Source organism: Notothenia coriiceps, unplaced genomic scaffold (genome assembly GCF_000735185.1).
Source record: "Notothenia coriiceps isolate Sejong01 unplaced genomic scaffold, NC01 NC01_scaffold00000339, whole genome shotgun sequence".
Taxonomy (NCBI): domain Eukaryota; kingdom Metazoa; phylum Chordata; class Actinopteri; order Perciformes; family Nototheniidae; genus Notothenia; species Notothenia coriiceps.
The window spans coordinates 884,983-912,300 of NW_011333040.1; the positions used below are offsets into that span (position 1 = coordinate 884,983).

Consider the following 27,318-nt stretch of genomic DNA (forward strand, 5'->3'; position numbering starts at 1 on the left):
GCTCCGATCCTGTGTATCCTATTATGCAATAAGCTGTGTGGTTGCTTCAACGTGAGTGGCTACCAACTCCTGGTTTTGCCCCCAAGATACTGATTGGAGCGTGCCAACCTCCAATCCCCGTGCCATCCCAGCGCACACCTGCCAGAGATGACGCTACAAAGCCTGAGGACAGCTATCACTCAGGAGGCTCTGTTGCAATCAGACGCCTCACACATCTTGGTCCTGTGTGGACAAGTCAAACTTAAGCTAGTAGATTGTATTTGACTCTTCTGAACTGTGTTTAGTGTTGTGTGTTAGGGGTGTTTAGTTATGTGTTTTGAGTAGCGTGTGGTGATATGTGTTTAGCGTAGCGTGTTCTGTTATGTGTTTAGAGTAGCGTGTTTTATTTCCCCTTTGTTAGCTGCGTTTACCTGCAGCCTCCTTCCAATTAGTGTTGATGGAAGTGATCTCAGGTGTGTCAACTAGGCTCATTTTTTGAGTCCTCTTTCTGTTTCTAGCAGTAGATTTGCGCCCCTTTGGCTCCTTTGTTTGGCTTAGGCTATTTTTTTGTTTCATCTTGTACACCTTCATTGTTATTTATTAAACCCTATTATAATTATTACCAAATCCATTCTGGTGTGTGTTGTTTTCCTCTATCCTAGAGGGGGACGTAACATACTATTGATATAAAATGACATTGTCCAAGGGAAGTGCAAGCGCGCTGAACAATTGTCTTCTAATCACTAGTTTTTGGTATATCAAATATTCACTTACAATGTAATAATTGACAAACGCTGTTTAGATGATGTCTCACCACATAACTAGATCTGAAAGAAGTGTATAAATCAACTAACTAATTAACTGACAACTGATGAACTAATCCACTGTCTAAAATACTATCCTTAGACCCTGCTACCAGAAGACTTAAACATCCTGGAAAATTCTGCTGCATCTTTCACTTAATTTATTGAAAATAAAGCGGGAGAAAGTCATTCTTTGGAATACCATTTCTGCTATGTTAAGTCAACTTGACTTTTTGTTCTACCTGTTAAAGGCCATGGCCGACCGACTTTTGAGCACAATGCTCTGCTCTTATTTTGTCAGAAATGTTAAAGACATGGTGATTTTGCAGGGGCAGCGCCCAGGCTTCGGCCCCCTGCTGCTCACAGCTCCAGAGGCCCAGCTGCTCGCTACAATAGAGCCATGATTACACCTACACAGCTCGCAGGGTTCTCAGTTCCTCCCCGGCTGTCTGCTCTCCGCTTCCAACCCAGCAGGCATGTGATTGTACCAGCGTCACTCACCCTTTCACTGCCTGCCTCTCATAACCTATGGCTCTCTGTCACTGCCTCCCACATGCAGCGCCTTCTCACACTGCGGCTGGCTTTATTCTGACCTAAAATATGTGAGGGAATGTATTGCCAATCAGATGAATGGGAAGCTATATAATTAAGTGAGAGCTAATGAAAGTAAAAAATATACAAACTAAAAAGACTTTATACATGTGTTACCAGCTACTTGAACCTGGTGATTTAGATCTAATGGGTAAAACACACTTTGACTACAGCTTCACTTTTGGCCAGTGGAAAATTGAATGGTAGTGGTAGACTGTGAGTGCCAAAACACTCCATGTTGTCTAGATACAATAAACAGCAAGCAACACAAATTGGGCAAAGAAATAGCATTCCACTTTTCCTTATGAAATGTATGGCCTGCTTAGTTTTATGTGGTGCCTTGTTGTGTGTTATTGCTTACATGTCCCTTTAAAAGCTAAGATACATTTTGACCAGACTTCATTATGATATACATATTGTGGTGTTAAAACTATATAAATGGACTAAACTGCTTATCTTAAAGTGGTTGTTTCCTTAAGAAGTCATTTGTTAAATAATTTAGACTACATTTAAGTATTTTAAGTAAGTATAGTTTTCCTTTTAGAGCAACAATCCTCCCTGCGGAGATCCACAACATCCCCACGCTTGACGCCTTCATAAGGGCCCTCAAGTCCCATCTGTCTGCCAAGTACTTTGGCCACAAATCTATTTGTTGTTTTGTCTGTCTAACTGTTCGTCTGTCTGCCTTTTTGTTTTTGTTATGTTTGTTTATACTCCTGTTCTTCCTTGTAAAGCGACCTTGGTTCTCATGAAAGGCGCTATAAAAATCTAAGTTATTATTATTATTATTACTGTTCCACAAGTTACTAAACAGTGAGCACAAAACTGAATATGTCAATATACAGTTTATATGTTTGTGATAGTGATTTCTTAACAAATCACTATCACACACATCACACAATTAGCCTAGTTAGGTGAGGTCAGGGCGACAGTAATGATTTCACACTGTGCAGCTTTGATAGAGATGCTGAAGCAGGTGATTCACGAGAACCCTTAAATTAATCATAGAGGTGACACACAAAGCCATATATCACATTTGAAATTAACTTATCAATAATTCACTCGTATTGAAACAAGACTAAGTGTCCTTCATCTGCAAGTTCTCCAACAGTAAGTGGGGGGAAATTATACAAAAATGATTTATACTCTGCTGAAAAAAAAAGCTACAGTGCGGTTCAGCTTCCTTTGAAACTGTTTTAAACCTCCAAATAAACATGCATCTAGTATGTATCGAAATTATGTTTGTGAACTGTGTTAACAATATGATAAAGCACATTATCCCAAATATTGCTCGCAGTACAATGGCTTGGGGGGACATGCCAGAGATGCTGATGCCAAACAGACCTCCCCTGCATAACTGTGTGTACCATGCCAAGCTTACCAACATCTCTAAACAGCTTAAGCACTTGTGTAAATGTGCTGTATTTGGAGAAACCAGGCTTGTGGTTTAACATTGAGTATTTTCTGGACCAGACATTTCTCTGGTAAAATGAGCCCTCAGGCCAAAGGGGTGTAGTAAACATTTTAAATCATGAAGCAATAACATCCACACACCAATAAGACTGCCTTTCTGGTGGAAAACCTGGAGTCTGTCATTATAATTCCACTCATGGCAACCGTTCCTTTAAAGCCCATGCTGTCCGGTGGTCCAGAGCTGCAGTCCTCTTGCATGTACCTGGGATATCGCGCTGGACACTGTGCTTGGGGTTGAGGTGGAGGTATGAAACCCATCTCATAAAGCCCTTCAATCTTTGAAGCCCCAGTGGTAAAGCCTAGGTGGCTGATGCCATCATTGCAGCCTGAGTGTTGAATTGTATCTTGACCTCAGTTTGAGGTAAGAGACAGTCTGCCTGAGTGACAACAAGCAATCTGCCGATAGCTGTGCCTATCAGTAGTTTAACTCCAATGGAATGATGCAGCCTTGGAAGAGAGATTGCTATGAAGCTTTATTTTGAAACTGAGGGATAGCAGCTGTGCAAGCTCTCATTGTGTTTTGTACAAGAATTTGGAAAGATAAGACTGTCTATAGTCAAAACTCCAGCAACACTATTGTACATTGTGAGCAGTGCTTGTCTGGTTCAAATGGAATAGAAACTTGAACAAAATACAATTCTGGGTAAAGAAAGTGCTGCAAATAGAGGTCAATTAATAAACCTTTTAGAAAGACAGAAGTAGAAGAAAGACCTTGCTATTGCACGCCATTGTGTAAATCAAGTGGAGATCCCTGGATTTTGTTCAGTCCCTGGTAGTAAAATTGTGCGCATTCTCAAACAACCTTATCAAGTCTTCAGCCGAAATGAATGCAATTTAAAAAAGAACAGAGAGTTTTCTGAGGGAAATGGGGTGTTGATAATGTTGCAACTGTTGCAATGAAAGGCACTGCTACTTGTAAACTGTCTCGTCCCCACATGAAGACTAGTCTCACTTAATACAAAACTAAAAAGGTGTGTCAGAGCTATCGGTATCAATTAGACAAATAAATCATATTTGCAAAAGGTTTAAAGAGGCTTTATCCTTGTTATTTTCTAATCTAGATCACATTTCTTGTCATATGATATTTCTTGACTTCACCAGCTGATAAGGATTTGTATCGCTGTGATTCTTCTGTTTCTGGCTTGTGAGTGCCTCTGTGTGTCTGCGTTTGTGACAGCCTTGGGGAATCCAGTGGTGTTGCAGTGGGGGCATCAGTCACCAAAAGCCAGCCAGTTCTCTACACTTCCATTTTGCTTTTCTTTTTTCCCCTCCCATCTAAGAATTTCTGTAGTGATGGTGGAAAGGCAGTGAGATTGAAAAAGGCCGATCTCTAATGGAGTAAAGTGCCCAGCCTTTAAAGAGACTAATAGCCACTACAAATGAGAGTAAGTAAGAGCAGGTTGGAACCATCCGTATTTCCAATCTGATGTCCGTGTGTTTCATTCTGTAGCTTTTTTATTGGATTATGATTGGTCTTGTCAGAAAATCTATTTCTCCACTGACTGGATTGGCAATATTGTTTATGCCACACTCAGATGCCATTCATTTCTCTTTCCCTTTTCTAACAGCAGACTGTTCCTGGAAATTCACTTGACCTCCTGTACCCAATGACTTTCTGTTAAACTGCTCATGAAAACATAATTCAATACATAATATGGAGTAAATCTTTGTGTACAGTAAAGAAACTGATGGCGAAAATATCTTAAATTATAGACTCCTTTCATTCCAGCTTGCTCGTGCACTGCTGTCCACTCTGTGGCCAGGCTGAGCGATGGGCCATTTTCTGGAGAAGCACTCAGACGAACAAAATGATTCCACACCAACAGACAGGGAGAGGGGCCACTTTTCCCAGGCAAGGACAGCCTATCAATTGGTGTGTGTTTGTGTGTGCGCTTGTGTGTGTATTCATTATGTCATGTGTTCCTGTTCTCAGATTTAGCTCCAGATTTAGCACTTTTTGTTAAGAGGCCATTTTGATTGGTTCTCGCACTAAACTCATTTAAAATTACTTAAATTACAATTAGGATTTAGGACAGGGTGAGGGTAGTAGTGAGGGTTAAAGTGGGGAGTTGGTAGATGGGGAATCAATGTAACCAAGCGATAAGGAAGTGTGTTTGTGTGTATTGACAGGGCCCTTTATCAGTAGAGAAAATGATCTTGATCTGTGTTCTCTGTCAAATAACTGTGCCCTGTCAGAGCTCACAGCTGACTGCTTTCACAGCCAGTGCTGTTTGTTTAAATGTAAAGGTAATCAGGAGGTAGACCACAGGGATCCACAGAGCCAGATTTTGTAGAGCCAGGCAGATGGGTTGATCCCAAGGGATGGGTGCAAGGACGGGCCACATCCAGGAGTCATACATCCCCTCTATCTGATCTCCTCCATCTTAATGGAGAATACAAAAGGTGAAATAAAACAATTTCTTTCAATTTATATTTAAAAGTGCCGTGTTTAGCTATGTAAGAACTCGAGGCATTGCGTCTTCTTGACCTGGGTCTTAAACCTACCACAGAATACTTATATTACAAAACAGTAAAGAAACAGACTTAACAATACATTTAAAATATGAAAAAGAAAGAGTAATGGGTTGGTATAATTCATACAGCATGTCTTCAAGCCAATTGAGTGATTAAAAAGCTGTATATATTGAATACCTAACTAGCAAGCTAACGGGGCTAAGAGTGCTAACAGTGTTAACCTGTTACCTAGAGGGTGGCAATTACGTGGAATGCCAACAGTGTATAAGCGCACACAAGGAGGGAGCATGACTTCATTCTCTGTTCAGGTAGACATTACTCCACTTCAACTAATCACTGCAGTCGTTTTTTGCTGCTATATTAATATTTGTATTTTTGTAAAAAAAACGTTAAGGTTAGAATGATTAATGTATCAAATGTAACTGTAAAGCAGCATGTTGAGTGATACGCAGCACTGGCAATGACATGTTATACTGGTTTTTTTTACAAGACGTACATTACTACCACTGCTCTGGTCTTACTGACGAATCTCAAGCGCCGTATTATAGGATTGAGAGTCATAAACCCCCTAATCTGACTTTGTCAGATCGTTCAGGAATTCAATCTGGTTGGGCTCTACATTGCAAGCATTTCCCTCATGAGCAAAGAAAAATGTTTTGAGAGCACTGATGCAGATTTTCTATAGTTCTGCCTCTTTTGGTAGAAAAGTTAGTGCTAAAAGAATCAGATGGAAGCTTCTCAATTCTATCCAGAGCTGGTCATATTAATTAATTTAGTCTTTTTCAGTCCAAGACTGCCTTTTAATCCCAAAAAACAAAGTAGGATTCATAGCAAAGAAAGCAGAGTAGGATTCATAGGTATTCATATGAACATATAGTGGACTGTTTAAAAGAAGATGAAAATACTGTACATCTATGTTCTCATTATGAACCGTATGACCCTCGAGGAAATGTTCATATTGAAACAAAATAAAGAAAATGAACTACCTGATGAAAAAGGCAAATCATAAAGCATATTTGCTTTTCCTTCTACAGCATCTCTTGTTCTCATACATATTTTTCCCGTTCTTCATCACTTTTTTCTTTTTGAGAAGTCCTTTTTTTAAATAGAATTAAATGCAAATTAGAGTGGAGCTGATTATCATATAAACGTCTGTTGCCTAGAGGGGCAAGACATTCTAGCATTATTTATTTATTTAGCCATATTTCACACACAGTTCCTATAAAACTCTGACTTTAATCAGTCCACACTTTCTTTTAAAGACATAGGGGACTAAGGGACTGGTTTAAGCGATGCGTGTGTTTGAGTTTGTAGGTTTATTTTCTTCAGTGTGCGTGCACACGACCAAAAGCAGAGGCAGAGGGCTCAACCTGCAGCATCCATACACCTGCACAGCTTTATTAGCATGTTAAGTGGTTAAGTGCATTGCTCAATTAGTCAGCTTCTTCTTGTTCTTGGTCATAATCCTTTACTATTCATTTCGAGGGCAATCACCTGTGAAGGTACACATCTGAAACAGCATCACAAAGCTTTATAATCCAATACTGTACGTGGGGCTGGAGAGGCTTTCTAATGGAAGCACCGTTATGTTTGCAGTCACTCACCAGTGCAAGTGGTCTGAATTGAATTCACTGGGAGTGAGGGGAACATTGTTCAGGCAATTACCCGGAACTAACACAGAGGGGAGAGATAAAGTGAAGCGGTGGGGAGAGATTTCGACAAAGACAAAGTGGAGACTCTGAGCAACACACAAGAAAAAACAAAAGGAAAATTGCTTCCATTTCAACTACTGTAACCTGTAAGGCCCCAGAAGTGTTGGCTGACACAAGGTCAAGATTACCCAGATGCCAAAAAGAGACCATGATCTACATTTCCATTTTATGAGACATTAATGATGTCTTATTGTGGCCACACAGAAGGAAATGCTGAAACCACCAGTCTATTCAGTTTGCATATTCACATCGTGTCTCCAAAAGTTTCCTCAATGTGCACTGGTCTCCCCTGGTCACAGAAACTTCAGTATCTACATTTATGTTTCCTTTTTTTCCAAATGAAGTTCTGACAACAGCATTGATCTGATTCACTCTTTTGAGCAACTTACTGTAGTACTGTATAATCTTTCAGCAATTGGCACAGAAATATGACGTTTCCATTTCTCAATTATACCTAAATAGCTGTGATTGGCTCAATATTTGATCAATTTCAATTGCTGAAAAGGAACTGAAGATGTAGTCAGAAATTCTGGGACCTGGAGCCAGGCTAGACTTCTCTCAGAGTCCAATATTTAGAGGTTAGATGTACAGTTTTGGGTGCCATAAGATTGCCTTAGTGGGAATCTGTTTGTTTATATGGGCCAGCCCTGTGAAAGGGAAATAACACTCTGCGGGGTTCCCAAAGAGGTTGGCAGTCTTACATGTCAGTTTTCCTGGTTGGCGCTTCTGCCTCACTGCTCTTCTACGGTTCTTTAACAAAGGTAACACTTTCTAAAACTATAACTAAACGAGAGACCATTTTGTAAGGGATGAAACCAGCCAAATAAGGCCAGAGTCCTTAAGTGTGTTTGTGTGTGTGTGTGTGTGTGTGTGTGTGTGTGTGTGTGTGTGTGTGTGTGTGTGTGTGTGTGTGTGTTGGGGGGGGGGCATTCCCCATTTCCTAACTCCCTACTCCCGGTGCCCTTGCTTGGATCAGACCTATCTTCAAACTAGGCCTTTGTTTTAAAATCAACTACAAAGAGTTTGTGACTGCAACTTGCATGATTGTCACGGTAAAAAAAAATCTGTACATGAAAATGACAGACATATAAACACTAAGATGACTCGCACAATACCCACAAGTCGAAAAACAATAATGTCAACACACCGTGTTGCCCAAGTTGCTATTGAGACCGTCTCATCTCAGCAACATCACATGGGATTCAATGTACTCTGCTGTTTTTCAATAGATACACTGCTCTCTTTCTTCCACTGTCTCTCTTTCCCTTATCCTTGTATCCTTGTATTTCAAGCCTTTTGTGTGTTTTCACTATATTGTCAAATCTGTACCCCTGAATCTCTCCGTTTGGCAGTCTGGTCCTTTACAGTAGGTACACTGCACACTTTATCAACATCTCCTTCTGTAGCCTCTGGCACAGGGTATCGTGAGGGCAGTTTGGGCTTCACCTTCCACAAGTCTTAATGTCTCAGGTGTCACACAGTACAAAGATACATGCTTCCCATCCAATGCATTATTCAAAGACTTCATGCAATCGCAGGCCTATCTGAGTACACAGTGTATATCCAGGCTGTGTTGCTTCTGCACTATGACCCCAGGTGCCTTTCATTTCCCATGCATTATTCCAGTGCTTTAAGAATGCCAGTAGTTCTCCCCAAAAGACACTGGGAATGAGTGTGTCTGTGTCTGTGTGTTTAAACGTATCTATCCCATCTCTTACTTTCAGCGGGGACCATACAAACAGAACATTTAAATGCCTCCATCTGCTTATCAGCTAAGGAACCCTTAAAGTACTGAGGTGTTTGATGAGCAAAGTAAAACAGAAAACTGAAATATGCATTAGCATGCAGGCTTTTTTGTTTTTAACTACTGTAAGAGAAAGAAATAAGAAGAGGTAGTAGGCAGACACATAAGCCTGATGATGAGTAATAACACTTAACAAATTCTTATTTTGATCAAAAAATAACAATATCCCAACATTGTTTGAATAGGCTTCAGGAAGTATTACTTGAGATAATCTAAGTTTTACCAAGCCATATGTTCTGGTCAGAGTCATTGGCACCTCAGCTGAAATACTATGATTCAAAAACAGAAGAAACTGCCATGCCAGTAAAATATATTTGTCAAACACATTTGCCTCCTCCTTACTGAATTAAACTGGACTACAATAATGAAAGCAAATCAACAAATTATCATAGCTTACAATGATGTCTTCATGTCATTATTGATGAGCCAATTACTATCGTATGTGAAAATCTTGAAAGATATCTTTTCAAAGTCTATGTTTTTCTGGTATGTGAATTAATTAATATGCGTTGTTGCTAATGTTATTGAACATGTCCATAACTTTATAGTTGGTATAAGTGTTCTAGTTTAATTATTGTGAATATGAAGAATAAGAGATAAGTCTTGTCATATTTTGGAAGTTTGCCAGTAAACACGGCATCCAACTTTTGCGCAATCCACTCGTTGATCGTACTGAATAGAACTGAACATACGTATACAGGAAGACAAAAATATCCCAACAGCCAGGGAGCACATGCAGAGAAAGCACCACTAGGGTCCGTTTGCAATCACTTCATGTAGCTCTGCAGCAGAAAGGAGCGGGGATAGAGAGACAAGCAAGCAAAGACAAGTACTGCATGTAGGAATATGACGGATATGGTCAAGACAAAAACCTCTGCACTCTCAGTCTATTACAGCTAAATGTACCCAAGGTTTACAATGCTGATGCTGAGAGCATATTTTATGATGATAGATCTCTAAAAAACTCAAACAGCCCCAATGACACTAATGCAGAATGGCAATATGTCTAATCATCTCCTGTGTAAAGTGATCATTATATGGCAATTGGTACTTCCTACAACAAAAGCAAATATCACAACCTGTTATTTCCATCCTTTCATTCCCCTTGCATTTCTCTCTTTATCTCAATTAGTAGAATGTCACGTTGTCAGATTCAATTACATTGTGGTGATGAGACATGACACCAGTTATGGAGTACTCAACGAGAAAAGTGTGGAGAGTTGTCTGTGTCTTCAAATGTCTGATTATTTGCTCATGCAAAAACATCTCAAGAGCCTTTTATGGAGTCATTTGTAGCAACTGCTGAATTTTCTCCTAACGTTTGTTTTAGCAGTAGCTTTTAGCTGCGTTACACTTTTCTCATAATGTAGCTGAATTACCATCCAATAGCCTCTCTCCTGCCACAATCTCTGCTATTAGTGTTACGGCTGTAACGTCTCAATTTCCTTTCTTCCCTTACTTCCTCCTTCTTTCTCGTCTCCCCCTTTAAACCTACCTTTTCTATAATCCAGGTCTTTGGGGGGCACAGAGAGAGGACTTGAAGTTAGGGGGAGAGGAGCGGTTGAGTGCACAACTCAATTATACATCAAAGCACTTATGTCGGGGACACCACGGAAGGGGGAGCCAAGAAGGAGGTGGAGAGGAAGAGGGTGGAGGACAGAGGGGGTTTCACTAGGAGGGGTGAGGAGGGACTTTGGTGACAGTCGCTGGTATCAAAGTTAGTCTGTGACTACAGGGAAAAAAGGCCATGCTTACTTGAGCGAAATACATTTTGACTTGTCTGTTTCCTTCTGACAGTCTGACTCACAGAAAGCAAATGAACATCTACGTCAGTATTCAAACCAAAGATTTTTCTAATCAGCAATATTGTTTTAAACTTTCTCACGTGTAGATCCAGCAAATGGCCTGATGTGGATAGCAACAACGGCTAGAAGCATTGATGATGCCGTCACTGGTATTATCTACTTAGTTCTTATAGACAGTTATATTTAAGGCATAATGCATGTTAATCTTTATTTATTTTTGTTTATCTTATGATACTTCTCGGCTGTAATATTTACGAAACAAACTGGAATATAATTAACATATAAAATATAAAAAAATATCCAACAAAGCAAAGCTTAAGGCAGGGTTTGTGAGCTCCACAATTCTCTTCCCATTATACTCAAATGGGCAGTGATAGCAACAATCCCCTAATGACATAGTAAAATGATAAGATGACACCTCCATTATTGACAGTTTGTGGATACACTCACCACCCTATTGCAAATTATTATAAAAAACTGAGATTATATTCCTCCCAAAGCAAATGGTTGGTCACAGTGAAGCTACTATTCACAATATACCCATAACTCAAACGTCTTAATGTTAGAAAACCTTTTGTCTAAGTTCATTATTTAGATTCTGTCAGGTTTCGCTAATGTAAACATTATAATTAAAGTCATTCTGAAACTGTTACACATATTCCGATAAAATACCTTCACACAGCCATGGTAAGATGAAGGAAAACACAAGGTACATTTAGTCCAAATCAAACAAAGCCGTGAAGCAATTTTGTCAGAAGACATATCATTCAAAACAGTAGCAGTATAATGTATATTTGAAAATGTCTTCTGTTCAAAGATTCAGTAGAAAATCCTAGAGAGAAAACAATACTGAAACCCCTACTAGCTGCCACTATAGAGCTGGGCCATATGGTGCATTTTTAATATATGATGAATTGCCTTTCTAGCCTCACCTGAAGTGGGGCTAAAATGTAAAATGTGATGGAGGTGCTATAAAAATAAAACCTGCACCGTCCCTTGGAATTAAAATGTGTAAGGGGGAAGCTCTTTTTGCATTTGCCTGTGTTAAAGTAGTAGATATAGACAGCACTAACGGAAAAGTGTCTACAACATCAAGGGTTAAACCTCTGGGGGAAATTATTGACTAGAATATCTTCCAGGGAATCATATTGTTAGAAAGACCGATCAAGAACCAAACAAGACACTAATGGAACCATCATACTGACTTAAATGACAGCCTGAAAATGCAGCAGACATTTGAAAATGATGGGCTGTTATTTGAATCTTAAACATCTGTTTGTCACCTTAATTATTTTTGATGGGTGTTTGTTGTAGTTGTCATGTATGCCTGCTGAAATATAGCTAAACAAAACCTAGGCTCTGAGGTGTAAATTAAACAGTGTGAATGTGGTGGCAAAGCATGGCTATTAAAGCCAATGCTGTAAACTTTATTTAAAATAACATTTGTTGAAACATCCTGACAGGTGTAAACGAGATGGATGATCTGTGAAAAAAACATGTTGCTCTTTTTGGCCTCAGTGATATTTGAGCAAAAGAAACAACCAATCAGAGCTGAGGAGTCTCTATCACAGTTTCAAATGCTGCCCATGAACTCTGATCAAACTTTCAAAGTAGGAAGCGTTGATCAAAAATGAATCAAAATTCTGCTACTGCATTATTTCCATAGAAGAGTGCACATGGTGTGATTCAAGTTGATGATATTTGACTTTATGGAAGCTGTTGTGTATCTATAGCTCACTGTTCAACAAAAGAAAGGCAACTGTTGGTAGCAACAGTACTTCTTTAGTATTCCTATTCCTTTCTTCTCTGAATGCATTATTTTTCCTTTAATGCCTTTCTCCCTTCCATCTCAATTGTTGAAGTGACAGGCAAAATAGATTTGAGCAAATTGGAAAGGCTATAAAGCTCTATTAAGGAAAATCTAGCCACGGTCTGAGGAACAGTGAGGGGGGTAAACAGACACATGTGGAGGGGACTGTATATTGAGAGGAGGACAGGGGGAAAGAATCTTAGAGGAATTTGTATAATGCCAAAATTGAGCCCTGGTGAGGTTGAAGGCAAAGCCTGTATCTGAACCATTTTTTCCCCACACGTCAATTTCTTTCTTCTTTTATCAGCGTAATGATTCCATACACACCGCATAAAGTGATGAGGGTTCGCAATCTGTCTTTCTCTCTGTGTCCCACATAACCATAAACACAATCACACAAGCTGCTGCACAATATGGAGTGTCTGACAAGATGCACAACTGTCTTGGATGTTAGCAAAACCTTGTCAGAATTCACAATCCTGCCAAGGAGATGGTGGGAGAGCGCCAAAGGCGGGGTGGGGATGGAAGGGTGGGTCCCACACACTTGAAAGAAAGGGAGAGGGGGAACGACAGGTTGATTTATTCAAAGAGTGAGGAGTGGGTGAATCAAACTTTAATGGCTTTTGGGAGTGCAAGCCGTTCTCTCTCTCTCTCCCTTCAATCTTGCCCCTCTCACACAGCGTTTCCTTGTGTGCTCCCCCCTTACTTCTCCCTCTCCCCCTATCCGTCTCTCAGAAATACACTTTTCTGTGGTCACTCACAGACACGAGCCTTGTTTGTTTTTTTGACAGACAAATCTGCGCCCATATCTGCGTGGCACGCAAATCAAGGTGCTCTTCATGCTCAGTGGATAAAGTAAAGTAAATGACAGAAAGATAAAGAGAGGAAGAGGAGGTGATTTACCTTCACGAGTGGCAGCATACGTGATGCACAGGCAGTATTTGTTGCGTTAACCCCTGGACTGGAAAGGAAAAGTATTCTACAGGCACGGCATCCTCTCTGACAACTCACTTAAGCAACCACTTGCCCTGAAAGGCTTACTGAAGTCCACAAATGAATCATGTTTGATGGAAGTTACTGACTGCACTCACTCCTGTAAGATTGAACCCGGTATATAGTAGACATCTATAGTCAATATCTGCAGATGAAGAATTACACCCCAACACACACACAACAAAAAATCAATTAAATGCAAAAACTGAAATGAAAGGACTTTTTCTGCATGAAGTATGTGAGCCAACAGCTGGTACAACATCCTGGACCTGTACAAAAAATAAGCTAGCCATATGTAATGTGTTGAATACAAAAATGGAGAAGTTGGTGTACGATTTACATTAGTTTGTGGAGGATGATCATTTGCTGTAGTCTAATCAATGCTGTCAGACATAATCATACAGACAGATGGAGAAAGATCTACTGTTTCAACACTTCCCAAAACAACTGTATTTGTGATTTAAGGAACAGCTTCATATATGCCATGGAAAATGTCTGCTGAAATTCTTCAGTGGAGTTATTTTAAGTTAGAAATGGAGCCTGAGGTGAGTACAAAATGGACTGCTTCCCATTTAACCTTCTCACTTTATCCATTTTTTTCCTCTTTCTCCCTAAATCCCTCCCTATGGGGCTCAGGGTCTTAGTGTCAGGCAGAATTCTCTTGGAGGCCTGCGCCTGTCAACCAGCCACCACTCAGCTCAGTAACCACAAGATTCAATTACACTACAGGGGAGACCAGGAGAGATGATACTGAAATCATTATGGCCTAAATCCAACTTCTTAGAGGCAGTGTGTGTGTGTGTGTGTGTGTGTGTGTGTGTGTGTGTGTGTGTGTGTGTGTGTGTGTGTGTGTGTGTGTGTGTGTGTGTGTGTGTGTGTGTGTGTGTGTGTGTGTGTGTGTGTCATAAAGATGTTGTTCCTTTTTGGTTTGTGTGCATTCCGTGTGGAGGATAAATGTACAGAAGGTAAATCCCGAATATTTTATGACTGTAATTTCTAAATAAATGTATTTCACCACAAATAAGACTCGTTTTTTTCCCCAGAGAACCTTGCAACTGCAACAACCTTAGTCATCAAAATACTGTAGTGGCTGCTTTAGAGCTGAAATATCTGTTTGTAATCCGGTAAACAAATTACTTTTCGGGTGCTGTAACCTGCTGCTGAGATGCACAAGGCGATGAAAGATTAGGGATTGAATTAAAGCATTCAGAAGTGGAAAAAAGGCAAAGAAGAAAAGGGAAGGAAGCAGATTTATCCATGTTCTACCTGACAGCGACAGAGGGCACATCAAAGAGCAGGTGTCTCTGTTTTGCTGCCAGAGCCCACATCAAGCACTAAGCAGCTCATTCACAGGCGTAATCGGAGCTCTCAAACACCCTCTGCCAATACTATCTAAAATATGAGTGCATGTGTGTGAGTGTTTGTGTGTTTAGTGCATGAAATGATATCACGCTATGCATCTCATATTTGTTTTGAGAAAGTAGCAGCCAAAAGTTGGGTGTGAAATGAAGCTAGTTTGAATGAATTCCTTCTACAGACATGGTGCCTTTATACAGTCAACAACGAGAGCAAACGCGCTACAACGGCCCAAAACATTTCTATGAGGAGAAACTTGCTGCAGTTAAAAGAATTATGCAAATAAAAAAACGCAAATTTGCCAAAATGGATGCAAATGAAGAAACATCTCCACAAACTTGACAACATATGGACAGTATTTAGAAAACATAAACCAATTGGCGCAGCGTTAACTAAAAGCGCTGCATAAACAAAACGGTGCAAATACAATACGGTGAAAGAAACTAAAGGCTGCCAGGAGCTCAAAACACAACGGAAAGAGGACATTCAAAAGTGATGCACTCAGCTGGGACATGGAGCGTTTAGGGATTATAAAGTTGGCCAACAGTCACTGGAAACTTACTGGAAAGTACGTTTCGTTGGCTAATTTCCGAGTCCTTCTGATATTATTGCAGATCTGCTAGCCAGCGAACGTAGCTAGCCTAGTAATTTCAAATCTCCTGACAAAACACTGCAAATGATGAAATCGACCAACTCAGTTGGTGGATGTTGTCGAAATGCAGCACATGTGTTATCAAGTTGGTGAATATACTTTATTATTTCCTCATTTGCATGTTAGCACCTATTTTCCAAACTTACAATGATCCAGCTGATACAATTCACCGACTATTTAAATATGTAGAATGAAAGAAAAGAAAAGAGAGGGGACTTGGAGCCAGATTAAGAAACAAATAACTTTGGGTTTCTGATAAATGTTCCTGCTGCTGTTCTGAATAATTCAGAATTGTATTTCTTACAAAAAAACTAAATACAGATTTATTTTATGTATCATCCCAGACTGAAGGGGCTTTTCTTTCCTCAGGTTTCTGACTTCCCCTGAGGGGTTTCCACCCTGGGCAGCCCTCCTCTATAAGATGGGCTGTAGTTCATCAGAGCTTACTGTAGGTTAGAGAGGCACATTGAGATATGGCAGATAGAAAACAGAGGCTGAGGAGGGATTTGCTAACCTGCCTGACATACCTGAGAGACAGTAAACAGATAAAGTTTGGATATCTATCACCCGGAGCCTCCTGCCTGTCTGCCGATGCATTTATTCCATCTATGTGCCGCATTACAGCGCTGGTCTGAAGTCAGCTTTACAATCTTGTGTGCATCATTACTGTGTTATCAAAGGCGGGATTCCACTGCACTGCGTATCTACTGTACTGTAGGCAGAGAGGAAGGGGAATATTGGCGAGAGGAAGAAAAACAGATGGCATTTAAATTGTGAAAAGCTATTAGTTGAGGAAAAAACCGAAACGTATACCCTGCTAAGACCATGAGAAAACAAGTTTTGATAACATTTATGGACTATGACTAAATACATGCAAACTGAATGTGTATAATCCCAATACCGCTCAGGGAAAGTGTGTTTGGTGTATATGTATTCGTGCAAGACATTTAAGGCAAAATAAATGGCAGAAAAAGAGAAGAAAAGGAATACAAGCGACGAAAAGAACAAGAGAAAACTGAGATTGTGGTCGCACACGGGCCAAACTTAGATATTGTAATTGCTGGCATTTCATATTATCATGGTGGCACTGACAGAGAGCGGCTCCCAGTGGGCGGGTGTGAGGGTCAGACAGCTGGGGGGAGGTATGTTTGTGAGAGTTTTTGGGGAGTGATGCAGCCACGGAAGGTCCCACAGATGCTCAGAGCAAGACTCCACTGACTCCAAACCAAAAACATTTTAAACGTGTTGATATAGAAGACTACCTCTCGCGCGAAGGGAATGTGAAAAACACTTCTCAGTATAGGCTCTCTCCATCATCTCATGCAATAATGGATTTGGGTTGTGGCCCATCTGCTGTTGTATCTAAACATTATTTGGGGTGATAGTCTACGCTCCTTGAATGCAGTGTCTCTGCTGCTGGCTGCCTGAGTGTGGATGCTGTAAATCTGGCCAGCTCATTAGCGCTGACAGAGGGAATGCTAGCAGCCCACCTGCTCCCCTTCACCCTCTTTATGGCTCTACAAATTAAAACGACATTTACACACACTCTCCTCCCGCTCTCCCTACTGCGCCGCTCACCTTGCCACTCACTTTGCTTCATCTGCTCACTGCTGAGCTGCGTCAGGCCCTCCTTGATATATCTCCTCCCGTAAAGGCTCTTCTTTTTCAACAGCCCTAAAGCCCTATGAGTTGTTTCTGTCAATCTGTTTGTTTAATTCCATCATTTGAAAGCTTTCTGTCGTCAATCCTCTTATACTTTAACTACTCTGCCATCCTTCACCACCATCATCCGTTCCTATCTTTTTCTCTGTGTGCTAAAGTTCATCAGCACTATATAGTGGTGCTGATTGTACTCTAACCTCCAGTAACTCTGGCATGTCCAGTGAGTGACAGCGTGATGGAGTGATGCCGCAGCATGTTTGCTTTGCCTGCTAGAGGTCAGTTAGGATCACAGCGGTAATGAGGCCATACAAATGCAGGGGACAAAAGCTGTGGGGGAACAGGACCAGGTGGAGTATGAGGTAGAGGAAGGGGAAACAAGGTAGGATGAGGAAGAAGACTCCTAAAATAACATTGTTCTTAAAACATTGCATAAACATTGTTCCCTAAAGGAAGATCTCTCTGTGTACGAGGTTGGGCTTTGTTGCTGCATTGTTATTGCAACACACAGACATACAAATATAAATGAATTTGACGTGTCTCATTTATCAAGAAAGGCACACTGACAACTAAGTTGATTGAGATTTGTGATAAAACACATTCCACCTGCATTAGTCTCACTCTGTGCTCACACACACAAGGTTGGCATATTTTATTTTGACTGTTACTGTCTTATTGTTACAGGCTTCAGCTATTTTCAGTGGAGACAAATGTGGGTAAATTAGACTCACTGCTGTGTCTCATATTTGAAAGAGTCTGAATTGTATTACCACAACCCATTGCCGTAAAATAAAAAGAGTACTGGACTGAGATGAACAGCAACTCATTGAGTGATGCAATTAGTGACGACAGAGGGTCGAACACAGCTCTGTTCGATGGCTAACTTGAAGCCTATTGTTTCCAGAGCTTGGAAAGTCTGCATGTGGACTGTTAGAGTCCCACACAACTGAGCAGTGCATGGAATTGCCTGAGAGAGCCTTCAGTGCATGGTGGGTGGTCTAAACAGCCCCGTCTTAACAGCCTTTCTTTCTCCCATTTATTTGCCTGACTTTATGGATTGGAAAAGAGAAAAAGCCTGTGGCTTTGAAGATTTGGTGAAGACTCAGAAAGGGGTATATGCTCAATATAAACACAACAAGAAATGTGGATGTGTGTGTTTGTGTGTGTTTCTGTGCGTGGATTCCAGCCCCTGTTTGAAGTCCTCCACTCCACTCTGGCAATTACTTCCATCAAGGATTAGATGAGGGAGAGGGCAAAGAGGAGAGAGAAAGATGGAGAGGAGTGAGAGCTGAGAAGAGAGGCAGCAGATTCAGAGAGAGGACGGAGAAGCAGGAGGAGAAACGCAGAGGAGAAAAGAGATTGAGGTCTGCACTGCAGAGAGTGTTTGTCTTTGCTATAAAAGGAGGCAGTGAACACTCTCTAAACATGAGCTATAAGACAACTCCTCAAATACTGCGAAGATCACAGGTCCAGAAAACGCTGCTATTTCAGGGCTCCACAAAGCACTATGCATTTTCCGTGATCACCATGAGTTGTGGACGTTTATAATCCGTTTAAGACATGTTTTCTATCGCCAAGTAAACCATTGTCAGTCAAAGCACATAAGATAAACTAACCATCCAAATAACTTATAAACAAGAGATATGTGTAGAGTCCTACACATACACATGATACATTTTCTGTTCAGTTTTATGCAGGAAGAGTTGCATCTCGACCTCTAATCAACACATTTTTGCAACACAAAGGGCTGTACCAGAGGTTTTTTTAATTAGGCTGTTGATGTCTGTTAACAAAAGTGTGTGTGTGTGTCTGTGTGTCTGTGTCTGTGTGTGTGTGTGTGTGTGTGTGTGTGTGTGTGTGTGTGTGTGTGTGTGTGTGTGTGTGTGTGTGTGTGTGTGTGAGAAAGAAAGAAGGAAATAAAGTTACAGTATTTGTTCTTCTACGTGCAGAAATACTGGGTATATAATAAGAATATTATTGAGTCAAATATATATTGAATTCAAAAAAGCTGTGTCGCATTGAATTGTTGACGATTTGGTACAGCATTACCTTGGACACCTTAAGTTAACATAACTTTCTGTCAGCCTTACCTCTGGGATGTGGACGGTGTACGGCTGCCCATGGAAGACTGGTGCGTTATCGTTCACGTCTCCAATCTGGATGTTTACTGTGTCTTTGACGACCTGAGGGAGGAAACATCTCGGTTAAACAGTTTCCAAATGTTCCTCTATAGGTGAGGATGACAGCAGTCACTGAAAATGTGCATGAAAGCCATGCCAAGCCAAGAATCAGAGTAAAAGAAAACAGGAAAAGTGTGTGATAGGTTACCCGCGGGGGAGAGTAGGTTGAACGTCAGTATGTTTCAGTAAGTAAACTGTGTTGCGTTAGACAGGTGTCACAGTGATTACATGTGAGAAAGAGAGAAATATGTGTGTGAATGAAAGCAAGTGCCTGAAAGGAAAGACGCGTTGAGAGAGACGGTCTCTCTGTGACATTGGGTCAGGCTATTCGCAGGTGTCAGGGTGTGACGGGAGGTGTCATAACTGTGATCACAGAGCAAAACTGTCTCTTACCTCCTGAATGTCACTCACGGAGAATTCGACCTGCATCTCTGACTTGCTCTAGTGGAGACAGAGACAGACATCCGCATAAACGTTGCATGGACATGTAGTGCAAGAAAGCAGCACAGAAAAGAAGAAAAATACTTATTTCTGAACTCAAAACCCTTTCTTTTCCATTCATGCTCAGGAGTATTGCACTTTTCACTGCTCTTTCATCATTTGATAATTTACCTTCCATCTCCTTTTTCCCAAAATTGTCCTTTTTTGTGAATAATGCTTTGGTCATTTGTGAGTGTGCTTTGGTGGTCTTACCTCTCGGTCGAGCTGCTGTCGAAGCCAGACCACACCAGTCACACTGTTCACAGAGAAATATCGCATGGCCTCTTCTCCTGAAACACCGTACACAAGAGGTTCCCCCTCCGGATCCGAGGCCTTCAGCTGGGTCACTGAGGAACCTGCAGGACAGAGTCAGAGGTCACAGTTGGTCAAAGGCCAGAGTGTGAACACGTGGTTTTCAAATGATGATGTGAACTTGTATTCACTAAAGAGCGAATCTGCAAAAACATTTATATTCAGGTGTTCCCATTGACTACAGATACTTTTACTGAGCCACATTAACGACTGTTACATGTCATTGATGCATTTGTATTGAATGAAACATTACTGTTAGGTGTCTTTAGGCTTTTCACATTTATGTGTCTGAAAATGACCCACTATATGTACACTAAGAAAACAAGCAAGGGTAAAGCAAGCTAAGGATACATTGCACACACACATAGCACATAAAAAGACACGCCTGTGCAAGTGTAGTGGAGAAAAGGGTTTTTAATTGGAGCTGCAGTGGTTCTCCAGCTTCATTCGTCTCAGCAACAAGAGTTCAGACAGGCCCGCTAATCAAACCTGGAGGTGGAGCGCCATTAGGCTGGCTAACCCTCCATGCTGTACGGATGTGTCAAGAAGGGCAAGGCGGATAATAGGAGGGGCATGGAGGACAGCATGGAGACCCCCGACCCAGAAGGACAAGCCTCATTACTGCCCAGGGTGAAACTGCTTGGTCAGGGCATCATAATGGGCTGAAGGGGAGGGCGTACTGATATCAGTCACACATAATGGACTCCAGTGGATATGGATATGAATTATATTCTCCTGTGACTCACTGAAAACATACATTTACACAAAATGTACACCTGCTTCAAGCCAGAGCACATTTATAAGAACATCCAAGTAGAGAAATGGAAATGGAGGGTTTAAATGAAATCCTGTTGAATTGTATTACACAGCAGGTCACACACAGTGAAATGTAGGCCCAATTCCAAACCACACCCTACCCACTCCCCCTCCGTGATGGAGTGAACTCCGTCTGTAGTCACATTCGCAGCTTAATGAAGCTCCCTCCTTTCAGGTGGAGGGTGTAAATACAGCGGCAAGCTTTGGAACCAACTCCCCTCTCTCCGGCAGAAACAGGAAATTCCAAAACTTTTCGTAACAACGGTTTCAAATCAGCATCTCTTGGAGTAAAGATAACAATAATTAAACTCCAAAAATCTATCATGGCATTTCTTTTTTGTCAACATGTTTTTGTTATAAGATCTGATGTTTATAAACTGCTTAATTATTGCAACAGTCCCTGTAAATACACAACACTTTTACAGTCTTCTAGACTAAACATGAGTAAATTATCCTAAGTAAAGGTAACCATGAAGTTGTTAACATCTGTATGTCAATATTAACCTGTTAAGCCCTGAGCCTGTTTTTCAGGTCTCAGGCTCGAAAATGACATTCCAAGAACAAATGACTATAGCTTCACTTCTAAAAAGGGGCAAATTAATAATCTTTTTTCTCAAAGCAATAATACACATGTGAGTTGGATGTAGAAGAGTTAGAATCAATATATATATTTTTATTTTAAATTAAATTAAGATTGAACACAGCAAAAAAATGTAAATGATAGTTTCCGTCCAAAAAAAAAACATTACTTATAGTGAAAACCACCCTTGAATGATGGGATAGTAGACTAAAAGCTTTAGGAATCCAAACTATAACATTGTGGCAGCGGGGTGTGGTTAGGGCGCCGGCTGCTGGAGTGAAGGGAGTGGCTCGGCCGGAGGCCAGACAGCTGACCGGAATCAGGTAATCAGTCACTGAATAAAAGCATGTGGTAACCTGGTTACGGGCTGTCTTGCAGTAGGCGGGATCCTGGAAGGTCGCCAAAGGACCTGTGAAGGATCCCACACGGGCAACGGTTCAGCAGCGCTTATATGCGTTTTAATGCCATTGAACACAACTTTTGATCAGAACAACAGCAAAGGTAAGACATACTGTATTTGCCGTTTTGGCCCAGTGAAGTGAAGTTGTGTGTTGTCTTTGCCAGCAGTTGTTTTGATCGCTCAGTGATGATACTTATACCATTGGAATCTGTGGAATCGCAGCTTTCTGATATTTTTTCAGATTTTCAGATATCTTGTTCGTGCAGATCCGATGAAGTATAAAAAATCGCTAATGTGAGTTAGCACTCTTTCATTTAGTGCTAATTCAGAGGCTTGGTGTAATTGTGTTTTGTTTCGGTAAAAATTGTTCATATCGTCAGCTGAGTTTCTTCCCGTTAACTGGGTATGACACATTAATAGGTTAAATGTTAAGAAGCCCTGAAACACAGTTTAGTGAATATTGTTGTGACACCCCCACTTGCCCCAACACCAACATAACTCTGTGCGATTGCCCTGTAATGCCATGTGTAATGCTCACTTCACACAATGCATGCTGGGAAATGCTTCAGCTATACTTTTTGAACCTAGTAGAAAAATATGACCGCATCAATAGTTAATACACAGATCATACACATATGCAATAGGTGATAAAAACACACACACACACTTATCTCCCTACAGTTACTTGGTCGGACAATAGAGGTGAAGCCAAAGTAAATCAAGCCTGTCACATGCGCACCAAAACGCTTAACAAAACGACCAATTAGGCTTCACGATCACACACCCCTCTCGTTTTATTAATACACCCCATTTTCTTATGAAAGGGAGGCAAAAATGACTAATTAATATAACGATTTATGAACTCCTCTCATTGCGTCTAATGAGATTTATGCAAATTCAGCTGCTTTCAATATGAGTTATAATTTGGTTGAAGACAGTGCAAATTGAGCATTTTACCTCATAGTCATCAATAATAACTGATTTTTTTTCCTCCCCCTTCCAGCCCTCTCAACTGTGGAGGAATTGTCTACTCCATGTGGGGAGACGCACACTCGAGCGAAAGATGACAAATGGATGATAACAAAATCATTTGAAACTAAGACTATGTATGAGAGTCACAGTCTTGTGGAAGATTAACCCTAACTCTGGAAAAAAGAGAGAGACCAAGCCATTAAGCATCTGGGTCATATTCCCTAGAATAGAGAGAATAGCTGAACTGGAGGCTAAAATAAGTCCACATCTGCTGAATCAGCGTGCAGTTGTATATTACCCTGTAAGATAATTATTTGGTTCTGCACTCAATGTATCTATTACATTTATTTCCAGGATTGTGTTTCATTGTATTCAAAACATTTTAAGCTTTAACAAACTAACTACACATTTTAGGTAAATCTGTTCAACTTGTTATTTAACGCAAATATCTGATCAGTCAATGACGTGGCACCAACTTTTAGGCATGTAGAAGGCATTTAAGTATGTTAAAGGGGACCTATCATGCTATATTTGAATAATATATTGTAGGGCCATACATATATAATATATATATACATATACATATATATACACATATATAAGGTATATTTATAAGTTTTATTTTTCAAAATACCAAACAGATCATGCATTTTAGCCATGCCTCATTTTGCCTCACTCCAGCTCTGTCTTTGCATGAGCTGGAGCTGACCCCCCCCCCTGCAAAGGAGGGGGCGAGGCACAAGCGTCATGTTACTATGCTGTTGCCATGCTGTTGCTATGCTGTTGCCATGCCACGGCAACCTCTCATTCCCCTGATAGGTGGAGAGTTGACCATACAGACGGAGTGCACCTCTGTGACATCATAGAGGTGCAAATCAGAATCCACATGTATCAAATCCGTTGCAGCCCTGTTTTTAGAGATTTGGGTATGGAGGAAAAGAGAGAGGGTTGTATTTTCTGACACTTGGTGAGTTCCCTGGAACACCGGGGACACATATTCATGTATAAAAGACATACAAAAGTGCATTTTGCATGATAGGTTACATGGGCAGGGAAAGGGGGGCTTAAGGTGTTATAATCTATATATACAATGTTACTTTCTGCAAAAACTGTACAGCCAATCACCTTCAAGTCATTCTATTGTTCCACCACAGGTGCTTAGTGGCCAAAGAAAGCGAAAGCAGGGGGAAACATTGTGTAAGGCCTGTATATTTTCACATCCAACTCAATAGATTAAGTGTTGGGGATTGTTGGAACAGGGGAAAAAACAACCAAGAATGGTTTGTCGGGTTTAATGAATTGCATTTTACAAATGTGCAGCCGATCTAACAAATCTTCCAAACTACGGGGATCGGAGACCGATGCCACCATGCCACACACAGAGACACTCATCTATTGCAGTGCTGACCCAGAGTCTCTAGAGGCCATCATGTATAATGGGACATTGCATAGTTTAAGGTAAAAAAAAACACTAAGAAAAGCAAAATGCATGAGATCAGGTAAAGAAAATAACTAATGTTGTCCTGAAGAAGTTGTCTGAGATATGGAAGAACTTTAACATGAGTAACATTAAATAACATATCATTTAACATTTAGCATTAAGCTTGGGTTAAGGCAGTGGTTCTCAAACTTTTTCTGTCAGGCCCCCCCCTTTGGAGAAAGAAAAAAGTTGGGCCCCACACAACACAAATAGTCAGGCTCAGTGGCGGCGCCATAGATTTATTTTGGGAGTGCTGTGGGGTAGCTAGACGTTTCATAGAGGGTGCTCAAACATTTAGGGTTTCCCATTAATGTACTGGTCGCTACAGTGGAATTTTCTACTGCAACAATCCCCACGCATATACAGTGTGACAGTTACAATGAAGGCTCGATAATCAGCTCACGGCATATAGGTGTGAGCAGGGGTAAAGTGCCATTTTTATTGGTGGTGTGTGGACCTCACATAGGGGGGTCCGGGGGTAAGCTCTTCCGGAAAGATTTCTTTTTAAATATTGAAGTTAAATGCATCAATCTGTTGCACTTTGAGAGCAAAATGAAGAGATCTATGGATACATCTCTCAACACCCATTTGAAACAGAACTGTAAACAGATTTACTTTTTCTTTATGGATATTTTACAAATCACCCTTTTAAACGTTATTCTTGTTTTACTGTCATATGGTATTTCATACCTGTTTTTCATTTATTCTCTTATTTTTTTATAACTATAATGATCATATAAACGTGTGCCTCGGAAATAATTGTTTACATTAATCGTAACCAGAACGTTTGAGACCCACTGAGATAACTTAGACTAAAGTTAACTATCTAAAAACTGCGAGAGTCCTTTAGCTCACTGAGTCTCTCGGTCTGACAGGAGAGCTCTCCTCCACTTTGTTTTGAAAAAGCTCCTTATATCCGTTAGCGTAGCTCGCTAGCACCAGAAGCTAACAACAATGATCTCCGGTACCGGTGCGTTCTCTCTCTCTCGCGCACATAAAATGGCTCGTTCCACACACACACACACACACACACACACACAGCCGAGCTTTAATGAAACACAGAGACCCAGACGTAATAGTACTGCATCATATTATCTTCGAATAAATTATTTTCAATTTATGATCTTTTTTTTTTAATAACCATTTTTCCTCCTGGTCTCTCGCATGCCTGGCATGCCTCTGAGCCCCCCAGGGGGGGCGCGCCCCCCACTTTGAGAACCACTGGGTTAAGGGTTCACAAATATTCCTCACAAGTACTGTAAAAACTATGGAAAGTGTGTGTGCGTGTGTTTAGTCTAGATATCCTTCTAGTGCTTATCTGTAATACTGTGGCACCAAGCCCTTTCCTTGACAAATGATGCTATTTAGCAGCAAGTGATGCCAGTATTAAAGTTATGAATGATACAGTGCACATTAACATTGCCCCTCCCCTCTACTCTGCAACACTGCACCCATGACAAGAGCGATGGGCTGGAAGAGCCATTTCTTAGCCTCACCTTTCTCTCTCCTATTGTCCCCCTCAACCTCTTACTCTTTCCACAAACTCTAATACTGAATCCTCAATTTTTCCTTCTGCGTTGAGACAGTAAGGTCAAACCAGAACAAATTAAAAATAACGACCAACGCAGAGATTAGAAAAAAATGAAAGAAAGCATTCAAGACACTTCCGTGATAAATAGGGTACAATGATGCACGCAAAGTTCAATTAAGCCTCTTAAAACCCCAGACTTAAATTGTGCCGATTTCTTTTTCTAAATGAATTGAATGCATGAGAAACAATGTTCGAGTACATTGCAGAAATTATAGAGCTCATATAGATGCGATGGATTAGATCTAGAATATTTAACTGGAGAGGTCAATGAAGAATTAATATTTGTTTTGAAGCTACTTCATTATAAATTAAGAGAATGGCTGGAGAGAAAATTATTTGGGAGCCCAAAGTGCGATACACAAGACTAGGAAGCAACAGAAGAAAGTAACAAACGCACTCAAATTACAAAGTGAGAGGACGTCTTCTGCCGTAGGACAAAACATCGTTGCATCACTTTGACAGGGCTGAAAAACCCACTGCCATAAAACATAGAAATGATAAAGCCTGAAGAGGCAGGACACTGAAAGTGAAGGGGAGGAGATGGAGAAAAGTAGGAAGACTTGTTAGCCTATACACAGCTGCTGCATGTTGTACTCAGCCCAACCTTTTAGGGCGGGCAATGGGGACAATGGCGGCGCTAAATCAGCTGCTGGAGGACATCAATCCCCGCTGGATCGATAGGAGTCGCGCGTGTTGGACAGGGACGAGGCCCTGCCTTCGGGCCTCAGGCTGGACAAGGAAAGAGGCTGGAGGCCAAAGTCCTGTTTATTATGGTGGTGACATCTCTGGACCTCTCGTTCATCTCAGCGCTGATTCAATGGGACAGCCACTGTCAAGACTGCAATTTCACGCATGTTGTGAATTATAGCTTGTAATTTTATGGTGCACAGAGGCTCAATGGGTATATGGGCCATGTACCATCTACCGAAAGGCACAACAAATAAGAAAAGATGAAGCTGGAGACAAAGCAGAAAGATGAGTGACGGTGGAGGACAGGGCAGAGGGAATCTTGATCTTTACCTGCTTTGTATAAATACTTGATGAAGTGTCTTGAGGCATGGCCAGTGAGCCTCAGGGTTACAGTCATCCAATCATGAGGCTGATGAGTCAGTATGATGCCACTCATGTTACCCCACTGTCTATTCACTGACAAAGAGAGCCTTCAAACACATCAGCAACACCGAGCTGAAGCCATGCAGCCACGCATCAATCACTCGCGTCAAAAATTCAGACAGGCAAACACTGACTTCATCTAACTGGCAGCGTGAGCTCATTCAGTACACTGTCTGTATTCTGTTCCCTACTTTATAGTGCAGCATTTTTCACTTTATGGATTACCATGTTAAGAGGAATTGAAAAGTACTCTCCGTGGACAGAAACTGTAATGGAAAGCCC

At 40.9% G+C, this 27,318-nt stretch overlaps 1 long non-coding RNA gene across 1 annotated transcript in view; it reads right to left on the minus strand.

Moving 5' to 3' along the window:
• Positions 1-19,204: 19,204 nt before the first annotated feature.
• The window catches only part of LOC104942036 (uncharacterized), a 34,486-nt gene continuing 26,372 nt past the window's right edge, over positions 19,205-27,318 (minus strand). Inside the window, exons 2-4 of the long non-coding RNA XR_797961.1 lie at positions 19,986-20,128; positions 19,686-19,733; positions 19,205-19,295 (exon numbers count right to left, since the gene is read on the minus strand). This is a non-coding gene — a long non-coding RNA (uncharacterized lncRNA). The remainder of the gene's footprint in view (positions 19,296-19,685; positions 19,734-19,985; positions 20,129-27,318) is intronic.